Genomic DNA, 6,000 nt, shown 5'->3' with positions numbered 1-6,000 from the left:
CTCCTGGACCTGCTGGCTTCCTGAATGCACAGGCAGTGTGCAACCCACCTCATGCCTGGCAGCATCCCCACCTGCTTGCACTGCAGGAAGGTGCTAAGCACAGTCAGATACTGATGGAAGAAATGCTGGCCAAAGCTGGAATGGGGTGATTCAAGCCTCAGAGCTGGCTCAAATGCTGCACAGCACATTTCTCTTTGTCATCCAGTACACAGGGGTGCTTGAAGCCCTCCTGGCCCTGGGAATGGGGGCAGTTTGCTTCCTAGATGTGAGGTTGTCTGTCTAACCTGGTAGCTGGAAGCACTTAACAACCAAGCTCAGAATTTTATATAACCTCCTGAGTACCATAAGTTGTCAAGAGACATGATGGATGGTGATGGTCTTTCCTGAGCTGGGGCAAAAACCAAGATCTATTCACATCTGCTGCAGGTGTGTGGGCTGCCTACACTCAAGTGAGCTTGTGGATGTCACGTAGGATTTGGAGCTTCACTTCTGGGATGTCCTTGTTGTAAATCATATGGGAAAACTGGCCACTCTGAAAAACAACTGCAAAGTGTGAACATCTGCTGGAGCCATTCTCACCATGGTAAGACCATATTTTTCATTGCAAGAAGGTGGGGTAATCAAGGCTCCCTTCACTGTTTGCTCTTCATTCTCACCCTTATCTCCTCCAATCTGCTTGGGACAAGTGGCTTCTCTGCAAAGTTAACTTACAATGGTATTCCATTCTCTTGTGATATTTATTCCTCTTCTGAGACTGCCTGAGGTGGCATTTGATCATTGCAGATATCCCTTTCCTGGTATCACTTTCCCCAGGTGTTTCTGACTCAAGGGAAAACCCAGGAAAACACCCACCATCCTTATCAAGATGTAACTAGCCCAGACACCGCTGCATCACATCATTTTTCATTCCATGTCAGTGATGACTCAGTCTTCATTAGCAGCAGTCATCAGGGACTATTTCACCCTGCATTTCCTCCTGGCTCGAGGCCACCCCATAACCTGTGCAACCCAATGAGCTTCAGATCAGCTCTTCCAGTGCTGTGGCTGCTTTTGAGACTGTGCTGCTCCTTCTCCTTGGCACTTCCCACATGTGGTGCTGCAAACTGCTGAGAAAGGCGGGAAGCGGACAGCCCAGCATCTCCGCTAGCTTTGGCATTTCAGACAGGAATTAGCAAAGCCTCTGTTCGAGGAGATGTCCTTGCAGGGCTACTTCTGACTGTCGAGGGATTTAAACGGCCAGTTGGGATTTTTTCCCCTCTGCCGTGTTTCCGCGGGTAACTTTCCCAAAGATAATTACGTGACTCAGGAAGACAGACGCATACCTCGCATACTTGTGGGAACCATAATGCGATAGGTGGTGTAGAGCATTTTGAAGCTCTTTGAACACACAAGAGCAGCTGAAATCCCGTGACTTACCTACCCTAACCAAAGCAAGTCCAGGCAATGGCTACATAGTTTTTGTGGAGCTCTTACCCAACAGAGGACAAACATTTCCCAGGAAAGCTTTGGTCTTGCAGCACCAAGGCACAGACGCTTTTTGTCGCCAGAGAAATCACAGGTGTTTTGTCAGGTAAGATTTACCATTTCTACTTTACCATTTTTTTTAAAAACATGTCTGAACTGAGGCTGGAACAGGAGCATTTTCTCCTATGACTGAAAAAAACCCAAAAAAACAGGCAGTAGTGTGTTTTCTGAGAGGTCAGGGAAACAGCACAGAGATATTATCCTTTCTTAAGTAGATAAGTGATTGTTATGGCTAAAATATCCTGGCAGCTAATTGCCTGAGAAGATAACTGGCAGAGCTGAGATGTAGTGGCGTTTGGTAGTTTGGTACAGACAGCTCTGCAACACACACAAAAGGCTTTGCTTCAAGTGCTTTAACATTTGAATTGTGGAGCTGCAATTCAATTTGCTGACTTTGGAAGAAAACCAGAGAAGTAAGAAAGAGAAATTTTGTTCTGCATGGTGACTTGGAGGACCTTACAGATCTTTAACCCACCCCAAATTTATCTTGATATGCACACCCAGAGCCTCCTGTACTGTGTCATCAGTGTCCCAGTGGTCCTAGAGCCCTGCAACGTGGATCCTGGTGTCCTGCCATACCTGTGGGATGGCTGGGACAGGTTTGTGAGCTCCTTTGGGACCATTTTGGGGGGTACCCTTGCTCAAGAGTGAGAGTAAGAGTTTTGCTGAAACTAAGGATACTATTTTCAAGTATTTTCAAGACTTTTTCTGGTTATCTGTGTAGATGGTTGCCCCTAGCTAGTGATGAGCTATTTAAATGAAGTCATGTCATGTAAATAGGAATGTATTTATTGGTTTGCCTCTTACCTTTACATCCAAAGGGATATAGATAGGAGCTTCTAGTGCCCATCCCCATCAGTGCAGGTGACCTGGAACTACCCACCTGCCATTATGTCCCTTGAGACCAGACTGGGACAGATCCTCCAAAAGGGCTTTGTTATACAGAAAGCTTATCAGAAATGCCTTAGGGTTCCAGGGCAATGCTGGGATCCTGTCCCTGATCCCCTTCCCTCTCTGGTCATCCTTGTAGCCCTGAACTGAGTGAGGGGGATGGTGGCTGTGCTTTAGGGAAGGTTCCCTTTGGAGGAGACTGTGTGTTTCCTGGCTTGCGAATGTTTTTGTTTGTCGGGATGAGGGGAGCAACACAGCTTGCAGCTTGCCCTGACATGTGCCTGCTGTGTGTAAACCTGGAGCTTTTATAAAAAGGGCTCCTGTCTTGAGAACTGTGGAGTGTTCAAGTGCTTCTTGGCTCTGGGCTTCTCCTGTAGCTGTCGTAAGATCAGATTAATGATGTATTAGTTCGAGATAACTGCCATGAGATCATGTAATTAGCTTGTGATCATTCTCCGTGCCAGTTGGCTGAAACTCGATGCTTTAAAAAAAAAAAACTCTTTCAGACCAGCTACAAATAGAGCTTTTTGATTGATGACATTAACAAATATCTCATTAGTCACCTTTTGAGCTAATTAAAGGAGAGCACATCCAAGGCAGTAAAGAACAGCTGTGTGTGATTAAAGGCAGCTGTAAGGCTGAGCTCTGGGGTACAGGGGAAGTCGTTGATCACCCTGTGCCTTTCACTGTGCCCATGGTGCTCCAGGTAAAACAAATTTGTAATGTCCCTCTCAAACTCCTGATCCTGCTCAGCTCTGTAAGGCTCAGTCAGACCTTCCCATTCCCGCTCACATTGCCTTTGGGCAGATGAACAGCTGCAGGAAGGCAGTGCCTGCGCAGAGCAGTGATACCAGCCCAGGAGCAGCTGCTGCTTGCCCAAGTGACAAGACTTCCCTTTGGCACTGCTCCCACATTCCAAGTACATGGCCTTTCTGACACGGAAGTTGTCAAAAAGTTACTCAGTAGATACTCTGAGCCATCTGTGGGTCAGGGGATATTTTAACTTCTCTGGACTCATTGGGAGTGGGAAGAACCTGGGTTATTGTAGGCACCATAAGGCCATCTGTATCACTTTGGTGAGCGTGGGGAGAGAGGTTCCCAGGACATGCCTGATGAGAAGGCTATCCCTGTATTACTGCAGGGCACTGGGAAACAACATGGGTAAAGGGATCTGTCTCTCAGCATTTAAACCCATGTGTGATTGCTGCAAGGCTGCCGCCCAAGACCTTCTCCCAGCCTGGCCAAGCTCTCATCCTCTTCTCCAGCTGGACCAGGCTCTTTTCTTCTGTTCCTGCTTTTTGTCTCAGCCTCAGTTCTGCCTTGGCTGCCCACATCATCCCTTTGGTGTGGTGAATATCCATCCCAACCCCAAAGTTGCCTGGAGGCACATGTAAGGGTCAGAGCCATCTCTTGCTGGAGAACTCACTAGCAGTGGCCAGCTCCCCCTGTAGGGTTTGCAACATGAACAGAAACAGATTTTTCTCCCTTGTCCCAGCCTCCCTCACCAAACTGATACTGAACCCCTTTCTCCTTGGTGTACACCCTACTGCCCCATCTACCAGACCTCCTGTGACTTGTGACCACCTCAGTTGTTGTGTTGCCTTTTCTCTTGCTGCATTCCCTGCCCATGCTCATCCTCACACCAGGCTGCTACAGGCTGCTGGTGGCTCTGCAGTCACCAGCCCTGGCCTGGCCACCAAGCAATGGGATGGTGTGGCTTGGGGCTGCTCTGATCCCAGGAACCAGTTGTGTGCACCACACACTGCCTGGCTCCCCCAGAACAGATGCTACTCAGAAGAGATCACACATTAGCTTTTCTTAGGTGCTACAAGGTATTGGAAAGGTTGTTCATTTAAAGCAAGAAATCATTAAATGCAAAGGGCTCCAGTGGGCTGTTCTGGAGGTTCAGAGCAGCAAGGAAGTGTGTATCACCAACCCCAGGTGGTCACCAGCCCTAGGTGGTGATCTAGCTGGATCAGATTGAACTGAATATCTCATGAAACTGTGCCCTTCTTTGTTCCTCATGAAGAGGAGAAGTAGCTGAGTTTGTGTCTTCTGGAAGAGCCTCTGAATTTTATTCCCAGTCAAGTAGGTGGATGCAGTTAGAGCTCTAAAGTTGAACCATGTGCAAGGAGATATGATAGCTCAGAGAAGTGTGAGATCCTTTGTACAGCATCTGCATCTCCACTCAGCAGCACCTGAGCCATGTTGATGGAGCCAATTTTGAGGGCAGTGTTTGGGCAAACACTGCCAGCCTATACTTGTCCACCAGATCAAGCCCCTGCATGCTGTAGCGTTTAGGGTTTGATGCTTTAATCTCTTGTCTGTCTGGGTTAATCTCAGGTCATTAACTTTTATTTTCCTGCTGTTCTGGCCATGTGAATTCTACAGTTTATGGTACTAAAAAAAAATATCCCTGTGCAGTTGTTGAGTGCCCTGAGAGGCTGTGTGGCAGATTGTCTTGAACTGGAAATGCTCCAGAAGAGGAGCTTAACTGGGGCTTGTGCACTCCTGACAGATTAGAGGGATTGTAAAACTTTGCTGAAATGGTCATTCCAATATTATGCTGGTTTTTTCTGTGGTTTGGAAGAGATTTGCAGGTTAGATTGAAAATGGACTGTGCTTTGTGATCTGCATTGTTGTTATGAGGTACAATAACAGCTGTGGATTGAAAGGGGTCTTAATGTATTCAGCCCCTCTTATTTTTTAATATTGTGTCAGAATATAGGAGGAATGTGAATCTTTTCTCACCTTGTGTTTCCTTAGAGGAATGGTGGAAGCTCTAGCTGTGTAAAATGAGCACCCCTTGCCCTAGGTGAAGACTGCACACAGAATCTGAGTGCAGGCCCTTTGAAAAATCCCACATTTTATTTGTCTTCTTCTTGAAAGACAGAGGTAATAGGTGCTGATTTTTGACTGTAGCAAGGCTGAGCCCTTCAAGCAGCTAGAGCTGTCATCCCAGCCCTGGTGAAACACCAGCTTGGGTGGTGATGCCTCCTTCTCCAGCTCTGCCTTTTAGCAAGAGGTCTATTGCATGAACATAAATGCAGCTAGAGGGGCTTGTCCTGTGTTTTTATCCATCCCTTTCGCTCCCAGCCTATCCTGCTGCAGCCACAGCAGAAGGTGGGCACAGTGAATGCTCACAGGGGTGAGACAGGGACCACAAACCCATCTCTGATCTCTGATGCTGGCACTGAACAGCTGACACCAGCAGCCTCTGCTGAGACCAGGCTCTGCTCTGAAGGGAGGAGATGGATGCCCCAAGGCCACAGCAAGGACTGAGGCTTAGGATCTTTTGGGTGTTTCTCATTGCTGGTGTTATTGACCCAAATAAATTTTGATCTTTGCTTTCTCTAATGTTTGTTAGACCTTACGTGTCAGTCAAGTTAGAAGGCTTTACATTTGCAAATAATCTTCTATGTAATGAGAGCTCAGGACTTGTGTCTATATGATTTTATGTATATATGATTCTGAGCAGAGTGGGTCAGCAGGCAAAGAGCTGAGGTTCCTCCTTTCAGAGAGACAAGTAAATATGGAAAAGCCATTTTATCGTCTATGATACATTGATAAATTGCCCTTTCGTTC

General features: G+C 47.0%; 1 protein-coding gene across 1 annotated transcript in view; it reads left to right on the top strand.

Annotated features, from left to right (window-relative positions):
- The first annotated feature begins 1,450 nt into the window (after positions 1-1,450).
- AMOTL1 (angiomotin like 1) overlaps positions 1,451-6,000 on the top strand; it is a 70,119-nt gene continuing 65,569 nt past the window's right edge. The window contains exon 1 of the mRNA XM_085064816.1: positions 1,451-1,570. The gene's annotated coding sequence lies outside the window, so the exon portion shown is untranslated. The remainder of the gene's footprint in view (positions 1,571-6,000) is intronic.

Source organism: Lichenostomus cassidix, chromosome 1 (assembly GCF_008360975.1).
Source record: "Lichenostomus cassidix isolate B80296 chromosome 1, HeHo_3.0, whole genome shotgun sequence".
Classification (NCBI taxonomy): Eukaryota; Metazoa; Chordata; class Aves; order Passeriformes; family Meliphagidae; genus Lichenostomus; species Lichenostomus cassidix.
This window is presented reverse-complemented; position numbering and strand designations above follow the sequence as displayed.